The sequence below is a fragment of the Gekko japonicus genome, unplaced genomic scaffold (assembly GCF_001447785.1).
Source record: "Gekko japonicus isolate JY-2015 unplaced genomic scaffold, Gekko_japonicus_V1.1 scaffold1251, whole genome shotgun sequence".
Classification (NCBI taxonomy): Eukaryota; Metazoa; Chordata; class Lepidosauria; order Squamata; family Gekkonidae; genus Gekko; species Gekko japonicus.
In genome coordinates this window covers 155,475-177,766 of record NW_015168084.1, presented here as the reverse complement: position 1 = coordinate 177,766, position 22,292 = coordinate 155,475, and positions in this window count along the sequence as shown.

Sequence of the window (22,292 nt, the reverse complement as noted above, 5' to 3'; positions counted from 1 at the left end):
TTAGGGTTAGAGTTAGCATTATTAGGGTTAGTGATTAGGGTTAGTGTTAGGGTAGGGGTTGTTAGAGTTAGGGTTATTAGGTTTAGGGGTTAGTGTTAGGGTTAGAATTATTAGGGTTAGGATTAGTGGGATTAGGGTTAGGGATTAGGGTTAGGTTAAGGGTTGTTAGGGTTAGGGTTAGGATTTTTAGGTTTACGGTTATAAAGGTTAGGGATAAAATTAGGGTTAGGGTTATTTGGGTTAGGGATTTGGGTTAGGGTTATGTAGGTTAGGGTTATGATGATTAGAGTTAGAGTTAAGGTTATTTGGGGTTTAGGGTTAGGATTATTAGGGTTAGGGTTGTGGTTAGGGATTGAAGTTAGGGTTAGGGTTATTTGGGTTAGGATTTTTGGGGTTAGGGTTAGGAATAATAGGGTTAGGGATTAGGGTTATGGTTGTTAGGGTTAGGGTTATTAGGGTTAAGGTTAGAATTATTAGAGTTAGGGTTAGTCATTAGGGTAAGGGTTATTTTAGTTAGGGTTTGGGTTGTTAGGTTTAGGGTGGTTAGGGTTGGAGTTATTAGGGTTAGGATTCTTAGGGTTAGGGTTAGCTTTATTAGGGCTAGGGTTAGCATTATTATTGTTAGGGGTATTAGGGTTAGGCTGAGGGTTTTTACTGTTAGGGTTATTAGGGTTAGGGTTGTTAGGGATAGGGTTATGAATTAGGGTTATGATTATTATTATTAGGGATTAAAGTTAGGGTTTGTGTTATTTGGGTTAGGGTTAGGATTAGGGTTAGGTTTTTTTTTGAAATACAGGTTTTAGCTTTATTAGGGCTAGGGTTAGCATTATTATTGTTAGGGGTATTAGGGTTAGGCTGAGGGTTTTTACTGTTAGGGTTATTAGGGTTAGGGTTGTTAGGGATAGGGTTATGAATTAGGGTTATGATTATTATTATTAGGGATTAAAGTTAGGGTTTGTGTTATTTGGGTTAGGGTTAGGATTAGGGTTAGGTTTTTTTTGAAATACAGGTTTTTGGGGGGCAACTGAAATAGAAGCCTGTGTCTCCAGAACCAGTATTTGGACCAGGCTCCACTGCATGTCATCATGCAGGGGATAGTCTCCAGAGCATGGTGATGTGTCATTTGGGGTGGTCCAATCTTATTTTGGGGTTCAGAGCTTTCCAACTCTCCTCAGTGTTTTTGGATGAATTCATGAATAAGACACAAATAAGGAATGAATAAGGAACTGGGAATAAGGAACCAACTTCAGCCTCATCACGCTCACGGTGAAGGCAACAAGGTTCTCAGTCTCCTGGTGGGGCCTGGAGCTGTCTCGGAATTACAACTAATCTCTGAACTAGAGAGAGCGGTCCCCTTGGAGAAGACGGCAGCTTGAGAGGGTTGACTCCATGGTGTCACATCCTCGTCGAGCTCCTTTCCCTCCCCAAACTCCCCACGTTCCACCCCCAACTCTCCAGGAATCTCCCAGGAGTTGGCAACCCTACAGCCTGTTCCCATTTTTGCTTGACTTAGGCTGGCCGTGCTGGGAATTGATGTTTTCTCCAAAGCAGTTGGAGGACCTCCTGTTGGCACCTGGGTTTTGGCCACTGGGTGAAACAGAGTGTTGGACTGGATGGGCCACTGGCCTGATCCAACATGGCTTCTCTTATGTTCCTAGTGCTGTCTTAGCAAGACGGAATTGTCTTTGGTCTGCATTCAAGAGTTTCAGAGGCTTGGTCCTCCTATGGATCCCAGATTCCCATAGATGAACAAGGAATTTTCACACATCTGGCACTGCCCAGGCTCTTCAGCCATCTTTTCCGCTCTTCTATGCTCCTCCTATGCTAAAATAGATCTTCACCCTAAAAAGCACATGTGAACATAGGGAGCTGCCTTATTCTGAGTCAGACCACCAATCTGTTAAGGCCAATCTTGTCTAATCCGACTGGCAGCAGCTTCTCTGTAGGGTTGCCATTCCCCTGTTGGATGATGTAGGCATGTTGCACGATGTCACCTCCCACTCCCGGAACATCCCTCCCCATTCCCCCACTAGCATTTCTGATGGACCTGGCTACCCTACCGGCACGCAGAGCAGATGCGCTACTGCTAAGCCACAACCCCTCCCCAAAACATATGACGAAATGCAACTCTGCCCACAGGGCCGGCTCACCCACTAGGCGAACTAGGCATTCGCCTAGAGCGCCGGACCCTGAATGGGGTGCCAAGCTGTGCCTTCCCTCTCCTCCCCCCCTTTGGTGGCGGCGGGGGGAAGAGGCGGTGGTGGCGGCAGCAAAAGGGTGGCTGGCTCCAGAGGTCTCCAGGTCTCCAGGCTCCACCGGGAGGTTGGCATCTGCGCCACAAGGCAGCCTCGCCTAGGCTGCAGAAACACCTCGAGCCGGCCCTGTCTGCACATGTCGGTTTGCATCTTCTGCTTTGTTTCTCTCAGTTTATCCTATTGTTGCTGTTGAATCTTATGGCTTTTCAGCAGCTGCTTTAGGGCAGCACTTCACAGCACTGTGAGACAGGACGCTTTTGGCAGCTGCCAGTTTGCCGCAATCCTCCACAGTCCTCTGGCACGTGCTTGTCCCAGGGTTGCCAACTCTGGCTAAGAAAATTCCTTGAGACTTGGGGACAGAGCCTGGGGACAGCAGGGGGCTCAGCAGGGTATCATGCCATTGAGTCCACCTCCCAAAGCAGCTGTTTTCTCCTGGGGAACTGATCTCTGTAGTCTGGAAATCAGTTATTATTCCAGAAGATTTCCAGGCCTCACCTTGAGGATGGCAACCCTGGCTCCAAATGGATCTGGACAAAGGTGTTTGTTTTTCTGTACATGTTCTGAGTTTAGGCTGCCTCTTAGAAAAAGGCTGTTAGTAGGCTTGCCCTTTGCCTGCAGGCGATGGGCAGTCCCCTTCCCCTGCCTTCGATGATCTGAGAAGCAGGAGAAATAACAGGGGGAGTGTTATTGAAGGTGACACTCTAGGAATTTCCCCGTAGGATCTGTGGTATTTATTTACCACAGAGATTAAGGAGAATTCCCATAGTGTCACTTGGAAATGATGTCATGTCCTCCTGAAACTCCACCCTCCAACAGGCACTTCCCCCCCAAAAAATCTTCCAGTATTTGCTGGTGCAGGAACCCTAGTTGTTAGGTTGTGTGATTTGTAATCATTTCATAGTTATGAGATGAAGGGGCCAGTGTTGTACAGTTAACAGGGCATAACAGTGGCTGACGTCCTTCGAGCGTGGTCTATTCAGAGCAAAAAACAGGGATCCAATTTTAGTGCCAAATTTGGGCCAAGAAGTAATATCTGGATCAGAAGCCTCTAAACTTTTTAATGGATCCTGGATCACTGGTTGGGGTTTTACCAATCGTGATTGCTGCCGGAGGAAGGTGATTTCTGAACCACATCCTTCTCTGATGATTATACTGTTCTAGAGAGTAGTAGAACAATGCATTAACTTTGTTCTGGGCTGAGCCTTAAGATTCTGTGTGCTCAATTTAATCATTGGATCCATGCCACCAGTGTGGGAGCTGACATCACTGCAATGTCTGCGGATCCTGAGGGATATTTCAGTAGCCAAATGACTCATTTTACAGCACTGGAAACCCACCCCACACACTGAAACTTGGACAGAAGTTCTCCAAGGCGCAGGTGTTAAGGAACGAGTAACAGGAAAGCTGCCGGCAAGAAGCTTCATAGGATTTGCTCCAAAGTCCTGGAACCATTTGAAACTTGATTACTTGTACTGCTCCTCACTCACTTCACCTTTTCTCTCCCAATTTCTCCTTATAGGGTTGTTTCTTTCCAGATAGATTGTTCTTAACGTGGTTGGAGGTAGCTAAAGGGACGGGTCTGTGATATGTTTGGGTCCTTGTTGGACGACAGAGAGGTTTGCTGTGTATTTTTGTTATGCAATGGAATCAGGCTTGAAAAAGCATCAGCTGAACAGGAAGGAATCGAGGACAAGAACCAAGAGGTTGTCCCAACTTGCCCTTTTGACCAGGGACACATAAACTTTTGTGGTGGCACTATGGGAGAATGCAGAAAGTCTGCTTTAAGGACTGAAACACATGACTGTCTTTCTAACCACCCACTCCCTGAAAGTGGATGCTGGCTTCGTGCAAGCACAGAAACTGACTCACATTAGGACCCCAGGCAAAACTTTGACCTCCTTGTCTCTTTTCAGATCACTGGCATAATTGGGAAACAGCAGGATGTGGCCCAATAAAGACTTGGGAGAATGAATGCTTAGAACAACCCTTTTGGTTTTCATGTTAATGGAGGTAGGTGATTTATGCTAATAGAAGGGACTACTCCGACTCCCGGGGTGTTGAATGTCTAGGAAAGAATATGGAACCCATATACACAGGCTTGTGTTTAATATGTAGGAGTTGGGTCCTTCTGTCATCACATTTTATGACTTGAAGCTTATTATTATCTTTTTATTTAATTTAATCACTATATCTCTTGAGGCACCCGGAAGCCTTGGAACATAGGAGCAAGGAAATAATCTGGTTTTGCACATAAAGGGAGAGACACATGTGTAGGCATCTCCCACATACAGATTCTCCGGCTGGAATGGGAACCACATGTGCAGACTAGGTAATAATGTTCCTCCACGTTTGCCAAAAAGGCATCCTCCGTGGCACCCACTCACACTTCACTGTGTTGTTGGAAACAGGAGGAGGATGATTAGACTGGCAGCCATCTATATGGCACGTGACAGACTCTGATAAGCAAAGAAAGACCAGTCTTTGTCCCAAAGGAGCTTGAAATCTACCAGTGGAATCTTTAACTTTGTTGACTTTGTAGGCAATTTAGGAATTTTGAGAATGGGAAGTGGGTTTCACAACAAAATAGCTGTCATTGGAGGATAGGGCCTATATAGAAATGTTGATTTCTAAAAGTCCATGGCTGCTCCTGTGATTACATTCTAATAACATGCTGTGTCTTATTTCCTCTCGCAGGCCAAATGGCTGACCATTTGGCCAGAGAAACTTTATAACCATGCCATATAACCACACATTCTTTCACACCTCTATGTGGAAGAGGCAGACCTGATGGCTCCTGGCCTACATGCAAGAAGTCACATAGCCGATGGAGAAGCTGGAGTTTGGGTCACCTGACTGCAGGAGGGGCCTCCAAACTCCTAGCCATTCCTGTGTTGCAGCTATGGCAACCGACAATGAACACACCCGAGTCCCACTCGCAATTGGCTCCTGGCCAGGGCTAATTTGTGACTGGAATTGGCCTATAACTGGTCATTCCCTATGGGAGAGACTCTCTCTCTGTTCTGTTCCTGCTCTGTGCTTGTTTATTGCACCTGGAAATACTATCCTTTGAAGAAACAAAGGACTGGCTTTGTGAATTGGACCACATGGTTGAGCAAAGATGGATTTTGCCTTCAAAATCCCTTGGACTGTTTGGATATTCCTCAACTTGGTAAATATGTATCTTTTACTGTGTAGTTAAGGCAAATCGCCTTAGGCTTTCTTATTTTGTAATCTTTTGTAGTCTATTTGCAAGGCTCTGACTGAATAAAGATACTGATTATTTCTAACTTGTCTTTGATGTTGTAGCTGAATTCCAAGCCTAAAATCCTGTGGCCTAAACGCTGACCACATACGCTACTATTGGAGGTTAAAATATTGTGCATCTCTGGGAAGAGTTGCTAATGTGTTAAGCCCTAGATGCCAGCCTAGAGATTTGAATCTCTGCTCTGAGCTGGAGGGGACTCTAAGTACAAGAGATTCTGGTGGCATATTGTTCTGAAACCAGAGAGGGTTTAGACCATCTAGTGGTTTGTTGTTTAATGTACTGGAAAGTGCTTCCCCCCCCTCTCATCCCTGGACAGGTTTGGGTGGGCTATCCTGTACAGGGCCTATCACAAAATGGTTGCCACTGGGATATTCAACAACATGTGAAGAGGATCCAAGCCAAACATCTTTATGGGATGCCAGTAGACACAAAAGAGATGCCTCCTGAGTACTTCTGCAGTACCTCTTATTCTGGTAAAGAGTGTTTCAGAGGGTAACTGTGGATGACAAACAGAAGAACAGCTAGGTTCGAGTCCAGTAGTGTGTTAGAGATGAACAAGAGTTTTGGGATATAAGCTTACCTAATGAAAGGAGCATTGACTCTTGAAAGCTTATACCCCCAAACTAGGGTTGCCAGGTCCAGGTTGGGAAATACCTGGAGACTTTGGGGGTGGAGCCGGGAGAGGGCGGGGCTTGGGGAGGGGCCTCAGCAGGGTCCGATGCCACAGAGCCCACCCTTCAGAGCAGCCGTTTTCTCCAGGGGAACTGATCTCTTGTCAGCTGGAGATCAGTCATGAAAGAGGGAGATCCTCAGGCCCCCCCACCTGGAGGCTGGCCAACCCTAAGGGGGGCCGATCTCTGTCCCCTGGAGACCCACCCTCATTCCGGGAGACCTCCCGGCCCCGGCGGGAGGTTGGTAGCCCTGCTCCAAACTCTTGTTGGTCTCTAACATGCTCCTGGACTTAATTCTAAAGGAGGAATTAGGGGAAGAAGGAAGAAACTTCGCGGAAGACTTTGGGAAGAAGGAAGCAGGCACTAGGAAACACACACCCAAGAGCAGCACATTGGAGACCGCTTATCTAATTGTTGACAGTGGGGACAGCAACAGTGATTAGGAAGGGAGACAAGGTCAGTAAAGGAGGAACGTGACTTAAGGCAGGCTTGGTTGGCATGACAACTGGGCAGGAAGACTGAGGGGTAAAGCCAAAGGTTTCCATGGAAAGGTGCGTTTTGAGGGATATTCATTTATGCCCTTTTCACAGCTTTTTATTTTTGTATGTTTATTCCATCCATTTTCATTGCTGGTGCTATTTTGATGCTATTGCACACCGTTTTCTATATTATGCATCCTAATACAATTTAAGAATGTGGAAAATTAAAGGGGGGGATTTGATACGAGGAAAAAAAAGCGATGCAAAAATACTCACAGGTCTGAAACAACATTGAAACGAGATTCCAGAGGGGTCGCTGTCTTAGTCCGCTGCGGTTAAAACAACCAAGGTTCTTGAGGCACCTTACAAACTTAGAAATTTATTGTGGCAGAAGATTTCATGAGTCTCAGAGGCCACTGTCGGCAGCACGACAGTTGCGCTGGAATATTTCAAGTCAAGCCAGCCGGGATGAGAAATCTGAAGTCACCCCTAATTTAATCAGCCAGTCTGTTCGAGTCTTTGTACTGCCTGCAAATTGCACATGCTGATGTTGCGACCTTGAAGAGTGTTCCAAGGCCTTAAGCATCTGTAATCTAGGGTGGGCTACTCTGGCTGCAGTCCTAAAAGCACTTTCCTGGGAGTAAGCCCCACTGAAGAAAATGGGACTTCCTTTTGGGTAGACCTTCTCAGGCTTGTTCCCTCCCAGTCTTAAATCCCGATTCAAGTCCTGGGGTCCCTGACGCAGATAATCACAGTTATTCTTGGATAGCTTGACCGCACATGATTATGGTGATGATATTGTGGTTGGAGCATCCCTTGATCCCATGGAAGAAGTATTTTTGTGCCACCTGGGCCTCTGCTCCAGTTGCCAACCGGACCATGCCGTAAATCTGTCAGAGCTGCTCCAGAGATGAGAAAAGCTAGTGGTGATTTAAAGTTGTTATTCATGCATTGCTTGGAACTCATATTTTAAAGTCATAAATTACTTAAACATAGAGTCGTAAATACTTGGCTTAAATGCCTGTGGAAGAAAATTAATGAGTCCAGAACAACAGAGACGGAGGCAGCTGGAGACATATAGCCTTCTTGTGCGAAAACTTTAAATAGGAAATTAAAGGCTAGCTACTTTTTTTTAAAGAAGTGACCTATTTCTCCACAACTTTGAAACTGGAGACGATCAGCTATCCTTGAAAACCTTCATTTACAGAAAGTTCTTCAGGCAAAAGGTGTAGGAGTTCCTCAACGCTGCCTCTACTGACTCGTAGAGAGTGAATTTAATGGGCAAGGAGGGGCATTAGGGGGAAAAAACCCTAAAACAACTTTGCAGATATTTCTCAAAAGAAGACTTTAAAAAGGTCAAATAGATTTATTTTTTTTACAGAGGAGGGCTTTCCTTGAGATAGTTCGCCTAGAGGGAATTCATACTGAACATAAACATGGGGTTATGATGAACCAAAGGACACACGGATAACTCCCAAAGAAGTACATTCTGTTAATGGTCAAGGTAGGTTAGATGCTATTGATGTTTCAGAGCTCAGGAAGAAGAATTGTGTTAGATCGCGCTAACAAAGACTCGGAGAGTGGTTTCAGCAAAGTGATCCAGCTTTAATGAAGTAGCGAACAAACACTCAAACGCATTCATAACCAGAACAGTTTAACATTGGGAGCTAAGCTCCTTTTAAACACTCCCGGGCTAACATAACCACGCCTATTTACAAGTAATAACCAATGAGATTGTTTAGATAACATCCAATGAGAGTATTTCCCTCGCAGGGAACAGTGATAGTTCTGATTGGTTGCTGTTGCAAAGCGACCAATAGGAGTTCCGTCCTGAGGAGCCCCGGCTTGTCTCAAGCTTAACATGGGAGGTGCATTAGGTGATTCACATAGTACTTTAATACATTACAAGTTGGTTTTATACCCTGCCCTTCGCTACCCGAAGGAGTCTTGGAGCAGCTTACAATCACCTTTCCCTTCCCCTCCCCACAACAGGCACCCTGTGAGGTCGGTGGGGCTGAGAGAACTCTGAGAGAGCTGTGACTGACCCAAGGTCACCCAGCTGGCTGCAGGTGGAGGACTGGGGGATCAAACCCGGTTCGCCAGGTTAGATTCCACTGCTCTTAACCGCAACACCAAACTGACTCTCTAAAGGCAGCAAATTGCCAAGCTGGAACCGGCTTTAGGATTTTTGGGACAAGTCAGTGTCCTCCCACTGACCCTGTCCCCACCCAGAGCACTCTCTCTCTCTTTGTAAATGCCTCCCTTCTGGAAAAATCTGGCATCAAAATTCCTAAGTTTTAGGTTTGCAAGCTCCAGGCTAGGAAATACCTGGAGATTTTAAGGGTGGCGCCTGGGGAAGGCAGGGTTTGGGGAGAAGAGGGACCTCAGTGGGGTATAATGCCATAGAGTCCACCCTTCACACTTGGTCACCTGGAGATCCAACTGAGATCTCTTGGTGCCACCTGGAGATTGGCAGCCCTATTCCTAAGATTCCCACCATTTTTCACTAGTTTAGAGGTGTAATTGAGAAAGATATTTTTTTAAAAAATTACCTCCGGGAGAGATCTGTAATATGGGGAGATTACTTGTCTACATAAATGTAATCTCAGGGCCAGCTGCTGATTTGGGAATTCCGTCATGTTGGGACCAGTCTTGCCAGGTCCGACTCCGGAAATATCTGGGGACTTTGGGGGTGGAGCCAGGAGCAAGGATGTGACACATCACTTTTGTGATGTCACATCCTGTGATTTCACATCCAGGTCCACCTACCCACCTCCAGAAGGTTCCTCTGATTCCATGGTAGGATCTTGTGCTTCTAACACAGTAGTTGCACTCAACTCTTTCTCCACCAAAGCCACACACACTGGTACCATGGGGCCCAATATGGATCACAATTGTGGCTGGGGAAGGATCTTAAGCCTTCTCCTTCAACCATTTCCTTGAGTTGAAATACCCAAGGAGTTGCTATTTGCTCCAGTTTGGAAGCCTACAACGTACTGAGCTACAGGGAGCAAATAGTGACTTGCAGGGGGCATTTCATTTCAAGTTGAGAATGACAGATGTTGCAATTTTGTGAACAAACAATGAGTCCAGGCTGAAGATTCTTTCAAGAAGTAAAACCACCACAACTTTGAGTTGCACAGAGCAGATCGCTAAAAGGTACAATGCAGACTTTTTCCTGGTCTGCGGCAGTTCCAGTGAGAACCAAAGGAAGGGACAGGCAAAACAGAAACTAAGGCTGTGATCACACGCACTAAATAATCCACTTTCAATCCAGTCTCAATGCACTTTCCAACTGGATTTTGCCAATTCACACAGTAAAATCCAGTTGGAAAGTTCATTGAAAGTGTATTGAAAGTGAATTATTTAGTGTGTGTGATCGCAGCCTAGGAGAAGACCTTCTAGGTCCCAATTAGCTACTTGGCAACAACACCCCCCACCTATTGAACTGTAACAAGTAAATTAACTCTTTAAATACTTTCCCACTTCTACGGTGCAAGTAGATAAATGGGTACCTACCCTTAGAAGGGTAGGGGGCACCCTCCTCCTTCTGAAGTTGTGGTGGGAACATCAGCAGCGGCGGTGACAGCAACAACGGTGTGGTGCGGCGATCCCTGGTGGCCAGAGAAACATCGACCAGTGGAGGCGAAAGGAGAGTCGCGGAGGAGCGCGGTGACGTAAAGGCGCAAGGCTCGGCGGAGCCGGATGTGGATATAGCCGAGCCGGAACTAATACGGACCGCGCGCCAGAAGCCTCCAACGCTAAGAAGACCTGTCCTGACACCAAAAAGGAAATGCCGACCCCAAATGGACCGCCGGAGAAGCCGGAGCCGAAGAATAGCTACCCCCACTTGGGTGCCGGTAGGCAGCCCCCACCCCCTATACTGTGTGGCCTTAGTAAGGGACTTGAAATTTGCACTTGCAAACCTACCTGTAAACCACTCTGAGACCTTTGGGTCAGAGCAGTATATAAACCGAATTAAATAAATAAATAAATAAATAAATAATCCATTGCTACTGCTATCCTAACAGAGGAAATGGCTCTTTCTGCACCCTCGGTTTCTGAGCGCATCCTATTCTTCCATTCTGCATTCCCTCCCGCTTTCACTTCCAGTTTGTGTCAGGGCTTTCTCTTGTTTCTGCATTTGTTTTACAGGAATCTACATCCAGACCGCTTCTAGCCCACTGTTGCCCCGCAGCTACCAAAACTCCTTTTGCTGTGATTCTTTGTTCTCATCCGCTTTCAAATCGCTAATCCTTTCTAAAGTAGAATTGTTTGTGTGGGTATTTAAGTGCTGCCCACTGCACTCTCCCATTTCTGCCTCTCTCTCTCTTTAGGCTGACGCTCCCTCCCTGTTCTGTTTTCTTTCCCTCCTTCTCCAAAGACAAAAGAGGATGTGTCCTCCCACTTAGGCTTTTTAGAAGCCAGAGAGAACATAAAAAAGAAATCAGCAACTATAAAAGACTGGGAGATTCCCGGCTTCCAAATGTGTCAGTCTTGCATGTGTGGGCCTGGATTTCCCCCTCTTTTCCCTTTCTTTTTGCAGAATCACACAGGGAGGGAGAGGGGGGAGGGAGGGAGGGGTTGGCAGCCAGTTAGTTCAAAAAATGTGACTTTTGCTTGTAGACGCAGAATACATACAGAATACACAAATAAATAAACTGGAGGGGGGGGGGGAAACAGGGCAGAGGGAATGTGTGCAACTGCGAAGTCAACCCTTAAAGGCTTGACTCCTCAGGTTCTCCAGAGCAAGCTGTCAGTACAGAAAGGGCCAATGATGCATGGGGTGGTTTAAGCCCCTTCTCTGGCTGCAGCATGGCCACCATATATATCGGCCTCCTTGCACCTCGGAATTAGAAACTGAGCATGGGACTCCCAGTGTGTGCCTGATCAAAAGGACGCATGGTGGACCCAAGTACTCCAGATTTCAATGCATCTTATACCCAGAATTAAACTTTGGCCCCTGCCACACGGCAGGGAAAACACTGGCCAAAGTGCGGCTGGGAACGGGCTGGGAACGGGCTGGGAACGGGCGCAGCACGATTCCCAGATGTTGCTGTGGGATCACGCCCATTTGCTGCGGTCCCGATCCGTCCCTCTCCCGGCCCAAAACGTCTCGTGTGAACAGGGCCTTTGTTGGTCTTGAAGGTGCCAGTGGACTCAAACTTTGGTCTCTTGCTTCAGACCAACACCCACCTGAATCCAAATACTGAATGTGAATCAACCCAAGAACTGATACTATCTCAGTGGCAAGTCCAGATAATCACAGGTTGGTTGTGCCGAACAGTGGAGAAGCAGCAGGACAGAAGGGGCACAATTTCAAGCAAAGCTCTAGGAAGTGGGAAGTGAATGTTTTATTCTTTGCTTTCTGCTGGTTTGCTTCATCGTAACCCTTCTCATGCTACTTTCCCCCCTCCTCCCTGTCTAGTTTGGGTCACCCGGGCTGAAAAATGAGATGGGAATGTGGCAGAAGAATGTACTGCAACACTTTGTACTCCAGGCGACAGATTCCAAGTATGACTGTTTCTTCGCTTAAAAAAACAACAACACTTCTTGCAGACAGAGAAGTAGCAGAGCAGGGAGAAAGCTTTGACCTTCTTTGTGACTGCTGTGCAGAATTTGTGTTCGCAGGTTTTTGGTTTTTTTAATGTAGGAGAGCATGCCAAATGTGATCAGCCGGTTTTGGTGTGAGAGCCGGTTTGGTGTAGTGGTTAGGAGCACGGACTCTAATCTGGGAGAACCAGGTTTGATTCTCCACTCCTCCACTTGCAGCTGCCGGATGACCTTGGGCCAGCCACAGTTCTCTCAGAGCTGTTCTCTCAAGAGCAATTCTCAAAGAGCTCTCTCAGCCCCACCTACCTCACAGGGTGTCTGTTGTGGGGAGGGGAAGGGAAAGGAGTTTGTAAGCCGCTCTGAGACTCCGAGTGAAGGGCAGGGTATAAATCCAATTTCTTCTTCTTCCTCCTCCTCCTCCTCCTCTTCCTTCTCCAGTGTCAAAAGGGGCAGTCCATTTTGCCAGTGACTCCCACACATTTTCCTGCATGTGCAAACCATTTTCCTTTGTGTGAATTCAACCTAAGCCCAACAGTCTTGATTTTTAAAATAACTAGATTGCCTTTCCCAAGCACTCTTGTGCTTCGGAGTGTCTTTATCCGAGAGTGACCTTAGGTGGGTTTTCTTCTTCTTGTGCGCAGGGTGTTTAGAACAAAGTACCTTGGAAAAAAAGAGTTTAAGCATTTTACAGTTATTACAATCAGAGATTGCTGCCCTCTTAGAGATACCTTTAGGGCAACTGAGCACTATGTTTATTACCACTTGAGGTAAGGAAATAATAGAGGTACACTGGCTGCTGCCTTTATATAATATTGGTGCAGTGCATTGGTAAACATTTCAGGCAAAGAGTGGTGGGATAGATAAGTCAGAGGGGAAGAGATGAGAGAAACCAGGTCAGAGATAAGAGAAGAAAAAGCAGAAGAGTTGCAAGAAACACCTCTTCCCATCTAAGCTTAATATTTACTCAGTGGCAGCAGGAAATGTCCTGCTGCTTTCTCAGTCCCCTGCCCTTGATAATTTGAGAATTCGGAGGGGAAAGGGGGGGGGATGGTGTTGATGGTGATAATCTAGGAATTTCCTCCCATCTCTATGGTAAAAACCATAGATATTAGGAGGAGGTTCCTAGAACATCACCCAGAAGTGATTTCACATCCACTGACTCTCTACCTGAAAGTGACATCACATCCTCCAAGCTGTGCCACAAATTCCCCCAATCTCCATGGTAATTCTCCATGGTAATTCCCGCAATCTCCATGGTAAATCAACATTGCTAGCACTTTATGATACTGTACTGTTTTATAATGAACCATTTTTAGATGTTTTTGTGGTAATTTAATTGTTATTTATATATTTACTTTCATGTAAGCCGCACTGAGCCTGCCTTGGTGGGGAGAGCGGGGTATAAATTAAGTAAGTGAGTAAATAAATAAATAATAAAGACCAGAGTGAAGAAGTTTCTAGAGTGTCACCCAGTAGTTATGTTACATCCACCCCCCAACTCTGCTCTACCCAGATATCCTAGCATTTGCAGAGTTGACAACCCTACAACCAACTCATGTAAGGTCTTCCTAATTGCCATTTATTTGTATGAATGGGAACTGGCCTTAGTGAGAGTGGCACAAGGACATAGACCATTTCCGCAGTAGTGAAAGTTCCCCACATTGACATTTTTAAAACTGCGCATTGTGTGAAATTTTCCACAGGAGATTTTTCCTTACCAGGTGCAAACGTGAAGTTTTCTCCTCCTTATCCTGTGTTTTCAGAATCCCCAGTTTTAGCGAGTTCCGAAAACGCAGGGTAAGAAGGAGGAAACTTCGGGTTTGCGCCTGGCAAGCAAAAATCTACTGCAGAGAATTTCACATAATACACAGTTTTGAAAATGTCAATGAAGAGAATTTTGTTGTTTCAGAAATGGTCATACTGCGGTGCCTGATGCGCAGGGCCGGTTCTCTGGCCAAGCCAGATGTGACTGCTTATTATTATTTTTTATTTATACCCCACTTTTCTCCCCAGTGGGGACACAAAGCAGCCTATCACAACATTCTCTCCCTCTTCGCAACAATAATCCTATGAGGTAGGTTGGGCTTAGAGAGAGTGAGGGGTCCAAGGTCACCCAGAGAGCTTCTTTGGCAGAGCAGGGGTTCCAACTTTCTTCTCCCAGGTCCCAGACTGACTCTCTAAACATTGTGTCACACCAGATCTCAATAGGGTTGCTAGATCCCACTTGGTAATTGGCGGGGGATGGGGAACACTTACCAAGAGAAAGAGGAAGGCCCAGGCCACATCACTGGTGTTGCACACGAAGTGACATCGTAACACTGTGATGTGGCTGCAACACTCTGGTATTTGGGCAAAAACTCTATGGTAATAACAACTTCTACCATAGAGTTTTTGCTCAAATACCAGAGTGTTCCTTGGATGTTGCTGGTGTGGTGGTGTCACTTCTTGTGCCATGCTGGCGAGATGGCTGAGGCCAGTGGTGGCGAACCTATGGCACGGGTGCGAGAGGTGGCACTCAGAGCCCTCTCTGTGGGCACGCGTGCCATCGCCCCAGCCAGGCCCAGACCATCATTAAAGTGTCGAATTCTCTGCCAAATAATTTTAAGTAAATGAAAGCATTTGGGATTGCTTTCCTTACTTTGTTTGGATCATCTTAAGTCAATGTATGAGTTGTTTTTCTAAAGTAAAACCTCAGTATTCAGGTTAAATTGCCGTGTTGGCACTTTGCGATAAATAAGTGGGTTTTGGGTCGCAGTTTGGGCCCTCGGTCTCTAAAAGGTTTGCCATCACTGGCCTAGGCCTTCCTCCTGCTGGCCAGCTGATCGGTGGCTGGGGGGCAGGCCCTGGTGGCAGGGGACCCCTACCTCCAGCTGGGGGTCTGGCAACTCTAGCTCTCAATGGGTACTTATGCATCTAAGGAGCTTGGCAGACTCCCAGCCTTCACTGGTGGGGGCTGTAATGGGCATCTATATATCTAATGGCCAAGTTGCCCCCGGAGTGCGGATCGCTAAATCAGCGCTCCGGGGGCACTTGGGGGGGGGGTTTGTGCACACGTGGGCCAGTCCCCACGTGTGCACAAAAATGCTAAAAGTAGAAAAAAATTTCGGGGGGATGTTTAAATCCCCCCGAAAGTGCAAGAGGGTTCCGCGCGCATGCGCACGGTGCAAGAGCGTTCCGTGCGCATGCGCATGGAACGCTCTGTAGCTGACCTCGCCGCCGCCAAGCCCAGCAAAGGGGGGGGGGACCGGCCTCTCCGCCGCCGCCTCCGCCTCGGAGCCGGGCGGGGGGGGAGGACCGGCCTCGCTGCCGCCTCCTCCTCCTCGGGGAGATCGAGCGGGGGGGATGGAGGAGACGGAGCTCTTCTCCCCCCCCCCGCGAGTATCGCGGGTCCCCGTCTTGTCTCCTCCTAAACCCACAGTGTGCCACTGCATCTTGGCTCAGATCTAGCTGCTGGCAGCGCAGGAAGGAATGACAAGTTATCTTCCTTTGGGATGACAAAATACTTGAGCCAGCTCTGCTATGGTGGAACATCTATCAGTCTTGTGTATTGGCCCTGTTTATGTGCCTTCGGGGCGGCTTCTGTTTTGTAACCCCTTTGCAATAAAAATGTCTAAAAAAAACTGAACAACAAACAGGGGTGTTACTAATTCTTCTCCCTAAGGTGAACTGCCTCATAATACCGAATGATAGGACTGGCCCTGGAGAAAGAATTGCTACACTGCCCTTGAAGGATTGCCATCCATAATCCAAAGAGCCTCCAACTGGAGACCTCTTTTCTTCTCGGCTGTAAGGTAGGGTTGTGCCAGCCCCAGAATCAATGAGGCAACCCCTGCTGACAACCCTGGGTCAACGAGACAGCAAAGACTTCAAAAACTGGCATCTCATGATCATTTCTCATATCAGACTCTAAAGCAGGGGTGTCAAACATAAGGCCCACGGGCCGGAAGCGGCCTGTCCAGAGCTCTTATGCGGCCTGTGAGCAACTAGCGCAAGGGAGGGAAAAGGAGACTGCTGGGGGGGGGAAGTGGGTGGAGCCACTCCAATTGTGGTGTCAACATCACAGAACAACCTTGTCTGCAGAAGTCAAGCAGTGTGGGAGCGTCTGCCCAGTGCTGCACTGCTGGCTCTCCAGTTCGCCCATATGGGTTTTCCTTTGTACCCCACTCCCAGCCCATGGGGGATACAACAACTTGGAGCTCACCAGCTGCTGTCCTTTATACACTTTATATCTCCGGAAGAAGAAGAAGAGGAGGAGACTGGATTTATACCCCGCCCTTCACTCAGCGTCTCAGAGTGGCTTACAAACTCCTTTCCCTTCCCCTCCCCACAACAGACACCCTGTGAGGTAGGTGGGGCTGAGAGAGCTCTTTCAAGAACTGCCCTTGAGAGGACAGCTCTGACAGAACTATGGCTTGCCCAAGGTCATCAAGCAGCTACAAGTGGAGGAGTGGGGAATCAAACCCAGTTCTCCCAGATTAGAGTCCGTGCACTTACCCACTACATCAAACTGGCTCTCTGGTACCAGGCATTACGTTTTATGGCACACATGGCTCAGCCCAACAAAGTGATGTTTATGTTAGAGCTGGCCCTCGTAACAAATGAGTTCTGCACCTCTGCTCTAAAGCAATATCCATGGTGTCAGCAATGCTCTAAGAATTTCCCAGGTCTCTATGGCTATACCATAGAAGTTTGGGGAATTCCTAGAGTGCCACCCAATGCCGGAATGACATTCCCAGGTAGAAAACTCATTACTTAGGCTGTCCATATATAGTAAATATATAAGTTTCCCGTGCTCACACAACATGCTGGCCATGCCTATCAGGAGGCTTGTGTCGGTTGTGAGCACACCCACGATTAATAGGCTTCTGGTGCATCATTGTAAAATCTAAACAAGGCAATAGTGTGGTTCAAAAGTAGGTGCAGAAAAGCTCCATAACACAGGATAAGACCAGAAGAAAGCGATGCCTCATGTGCGTCTAGGGTTGCCAAGTCGATCTTCTGCCGGAGCAGGGGGCTCCTGGCCGGCGTCTGGTGTGCGTGCGTGCGCACGCCACATGCACATCACCCAGAAGTGACGTGACGACGGCAGGCATAGAGTTTTCCCTCGGATTGCCGTGGCCCCGCCCCCAGCGTGCCCGGTGTGGTCGCGTCACTTTCGGGTGACACGCACGTTGGGGTGGAGTTCCCCTGGGGCCCGATTCGGCGGTGGCGGGGAACGGGCCTCTGGGGCGGGGGTTTCCCCGCCCCCCGGGGGGACTTGGGAAGCCTAGATGTGGTGGTGGGCTTCCCAATGAATGTCATCCTTTATTGCTAAACGTATTTCAAAGTTGTGCAAAACTCCATTTCAACTCGAGTGTGGTTCCCCTGGCTTCGTCTGCGGCTTTGTGGTTGCTCTTCCATGTTGAGCAGAGGTCTTCCTCGAGCGCCTTGCAATGATTCCTTGGTTCTCCCCCCCACCCTTAGAGGTTATACCTAATTCAGAGCTCATCAGTGTTTACAACTAGCTTAAACTGTGCCACCTGCCTACGCTGAGATTTATTTTCTTGCTTGCTGCCCAATTACTCAGCCTGGCTAAGTCCTCCTGGAGTTCCTCTGCAATCCTCCCTGGATTCTGGCTAACCTAAAAAATGTGGTTTCATCAGCAAATTTCTGCCACCCCGCACTTCACCCCTGGCAGGTTAATAAAGATATCATCACTGCGATGAAGAGCATTATTGGACTGTTTTTTCCCTGGAATGCAAATAGCATGGATATCTCCGGAGGTTAACACCGTAAGCAAAAAATTTAAGTTACCAATATAGACACAACCCTGATCCCCAGGGCGCCGGGCTATTAAGCTCTTTTTATTGCCTTTAAAATTGGCAGCATTTATGATAATAAAAATGCTTTTGCTCCTACGAGCTGCATTTCTTTTAGAAGCTTTAAAAAAAAAATTCCCTGATACTTCAGATATTCTTACGGAGGGGTGAAATCTGCAAAGCAGAGAGGATGCAAGTGAAACGTATCCATTTAAAGGCTAAGTGCATGTAAATTAGGGTCGATACCCAACTAATTAAGTCCCGGTTTATTATTCAGAATGATTTCGCTGATGGATGAATTGATTGCGGTATATGTTGGCATTCAAAAAAGAAAATAGGGTAAAAGAAGAAGAAAAAAAACACTGGTTGGATCCTGTGAATCCATTTCATTACCAGAGGTGGCTTCCCCAAGAAGTAAGTACCTTCCTTTAATGAAAAATGCTCTGAATGCCTTGTGTTAGAGAAGACTCCAAACTGCTGGAAGAAAGCAACTTCATTGCCAGAATGGTTATGTGGGGTGCACCTAGGGTCATCAACCTCCAGGTGGTAATAGAGAAACAAAAAATGTAACCGAACAGAAAAAAACACCAATAAATTATGAACAATTCCTAAATGTATATTGTGTCACAATGATTATTTGAAGCACAGGTATATTTAAAGCAGAAAGCCCTCTTAAATCCATAGAGTCAAATAAAACAATCTTCTTAAGAGATGATTGAGAGCCAGTTTGGTGTAGTGGTTAGGAGCATGGACTCTAATCTGGGAGAACCAGGTTTGATTCCCACTCCTCCACATGCAGCTGCTGGTGTGACCTTGGGTCAGTTACAAGTTCATTCAGAGCTGTTCTCTCAAGACCCGTCCTTGAAAGAGCTCCCTCAGTCCCACCTACCTCACAGGGTGTCTCTTGTGAGGAGGGGAAGGAAAAGGGATTGTAAACCGCTCTGAGACTCCTTCAGGTAGTGAAGGGCTGGGTATAAATCCAATTATTTATTTCTTCTTCTTCTTCTTCTTCTTCTTCTTCTACTACTACTACTACTACTACTACTACTACTACTACTACTACTACTACTACTACTACTACTACTACAACATCAAAATGTCTGTAAAGGTACACATTCTTGGCCTCCCCTGCTGACAGCCGTGGCCTACTGGTTAGTGGCTTGATACCTCACAACACCACCCAGAAGGTTTATATCTGAGTGACACTACCAAGGCAACTTTTACTCTGGTTTTTCATATGAAACTTTGGATTTTTAAATCTTAAACCTCAAATTTTAAACATTTAATTGTTGAATTTTATGTGTTGTTTCACTGTCAGAATATTCTGTGTGATCTTGTAAGCCACCCCTGAGCCTGCTTGCGGGGAGGGCGGGATCTAAATCAAATCAATCAATCAATCAGTCCACAGAAGATCTGAAGCCCTCCCCTCAGGAGTTCAAGGAAACAGACGATCCTCTTATCGAAAGGCAGTAAATCATCAGACGACAGGAACCTGCTTCAAAGTGAGATGTTTCTCAAGTCCAGTTGCCGTAATAAAATGTATGCAGGCAGGGACCTCACTCAGAAAATCTCCATAATCTCTAAATGCTGTGAGGCGACAAATGCTCAAGCAATTTAACAGTTGCCAGAAAAGCCGCACCTCCAGGGGGTGGCTGGAAGATCTCCTGGGATCACAACTGATCTTCAGGTGATAGAGATCAGTTCACCAGGAGAAAATGGCCACTTTGGAAGGTGGGCTCTAGTCTATGGCCATACACCCCACTGAAGTCACATGAAGCTGCCTTATACTGAATCAGACTCTCGTTCCATCAAAGTCAGTATCGTCTACTCAGACAGGCAGTGGCACTCCAAGGGTCTCAGGTGGGCCTCTTTCACATCATCTCTTGCCTGGTCCTTTTAAATGGAGATTCCAGGGATTGAACCTGGAACCTTCTGTATGCCAAGCAGATGCTCTGCCAGTGAGCCACAGCCTCTCCCCTCCCCAAACCCCATCCTCATCAGGCTCCATTCCCCAAACCTTCAGTCAGTCCCCAACCTGGAGTTGGCAACCCTAGGTGCAGCCTTTATTTTCTGATATGTTGCCCCGAGCATATCCATGTGCTGTCTCAGGCATCAGCAGAGGCATTCCTTACTTGCAGTCACTCTGGAAGGAATATGCCTCTTCTAAGATGTCAGTTGCCATCTACACTTGTGACGCCTGTATGTACTTGTTTTTTTTTTAAAGTAAACATCTACAAGCCTATCAGAAACCCCTCTTCAGCTGGGAAACATGCTGCTTCTCATCGGGTGAGCCACCGTTCAACACATTGCAAAGTAGCAAATCCTGGGACTTTGTCAAGCATACCTGTATTATACAAACGTTTGCCAGACAAGTGTTTGAGTTTGATCCAACCAGCTTTTCCACTGCTGAAAAAGGGAGGGAGGGGGTCCCTCTGGACCGCAAAAAAACTACACGGAAGGTTTTAGCCCGGGAGAGGGACGGATTGGGGGCGCAGCAAACGGGCGCGATCTCACCACAACATCTGGGAAACGGCGCGCACCCGTCCCCGATCCAGCCCTTCAGGCCGAAAACCCGCAGTAAAAAAGAACCACCCCCAGAGGAGGACTTACTGGGAACGCTGCATCAAGCGCGGCCGTGGGATCGCTGGCGCCCCCATCGTCCGGAGCAATCCAGGCTCCTGGCCGAACTGCACATGCGCACACATGCGCAGTCGGCTGCCTCGCTCCCCCTTCAGTGGCTTCCCCCCGGCATCTGACCGTGCCGGGGAGGAAGTGCGTGGCGGCTCAGGGGATCTATGTGATGCCCTGAGCCGCATGTCTCTTTTGGTGCGGCTTTAAAAAGCCGCACTTTGCCCGTGCTCCCCCCCCCCCCCCGTGTGGCAGGGGCCTGAAGATCATGGTTGCAAAGTATCAGTCTGTTAGTCTGTTGTAGTTAGACTTTTAAAATGTTTAGTGGTGCTTTAAAGACTGATAAGACTTCAAAGACTAATAAGCTTTTGTGAATCACTGCTCACTTCTTCAGTTGCACGCATGAAGCTGCTTTATACAGAATCAGAGTAAACCGGGAAGGGATCACAGTTATCCATATAGGAAATATACCAAACAAGCAGACACTGTGATGTGAATGACTAGGACGTTTAGTGAAACTTTTCAAGGTAAACATCGTATCATATTTAGTGACTCTTTTCAAGGTAAACATCATATTATATTATAAATGAAACTTTAGAATATTACAAGGAAAAGTCCTTGACTCTCAATGAGCACCTGGATATAAGCTCATTTCGTCCCCATCTTCCTTGAGAGTAATCCTATTCAGTGTTCCCTCTAAGGTGAGTTAGTGTGAGCTAGCTCACAGTTTTTTAGCCTCCGGCTCATGCATTTTTGTTTTCGCTCAGGAAGGATGGCTCCAGAGCAAACTAATTTATGCAGCAGCCAAATCGCCTGCTCACAACTTTAATGCCAGCTGCTCACAAAGTAGAATTTTTGCTCACAGGACTCCACAGCTTCCTATTATGTTGAAAGGTGTCAGCCTCCTGATACAGCTCAATATTTTGTTAGGAACAAACCAGTGCTTAACTACTTCTTTACCTTCTTCAAATTATCTTCTGGTTCTATTCCAAGTGTTTGAATTAGGAGCAAGCCAGTCTTGTCTTCTCTAACTAGATGCAATAGCCGTCTATATTTTGCTGGCTGAAATGCTCTCCATGAACACTGTATTATTATTATTTTATTTATTACTTATAGTAGTAGCAAAGCAGTTCTCTTTTCTACCCGGCTCGAAGCCTGCAGTTTTAAATTGGCAGAATATAGAAGGCTATTGCATCTAGTTAGAGAAGACAAGACTGTATGAAATCCATAGGCTGTGTCTCCAGAGATCTGGCAGCAACTCAAGTCAGCTCGCAAAATAAAACAAACAAACAAATTAAAAAAACTCACCAAAGTATAAAATCATTAGACAAAATCGATAAAATGGAGAAGAGGAGACAAGGTAAGCTGCTTTGGGTTTCCAATGGTGAGAAAGGCGGGTCATAAATGAAGTAAATAGAATTGTTGATACAACCCCACGAAGGATCATAAAACAGCACAAGCAGCATAAAACACCGAGTTCTTCCGGAAGTTATAAAAACACGATTCATAAAAGAGCAGTAATCATGAAACACAATGGTAAAGGACACCCAGGCCATAAAACAATCAGCTAAAAAAAGGACACAATAAAACTTCAGTTAAAAGCTTGGCTAAAGAAAAATGTTTTGTCCTGCTGTCTAAATGCC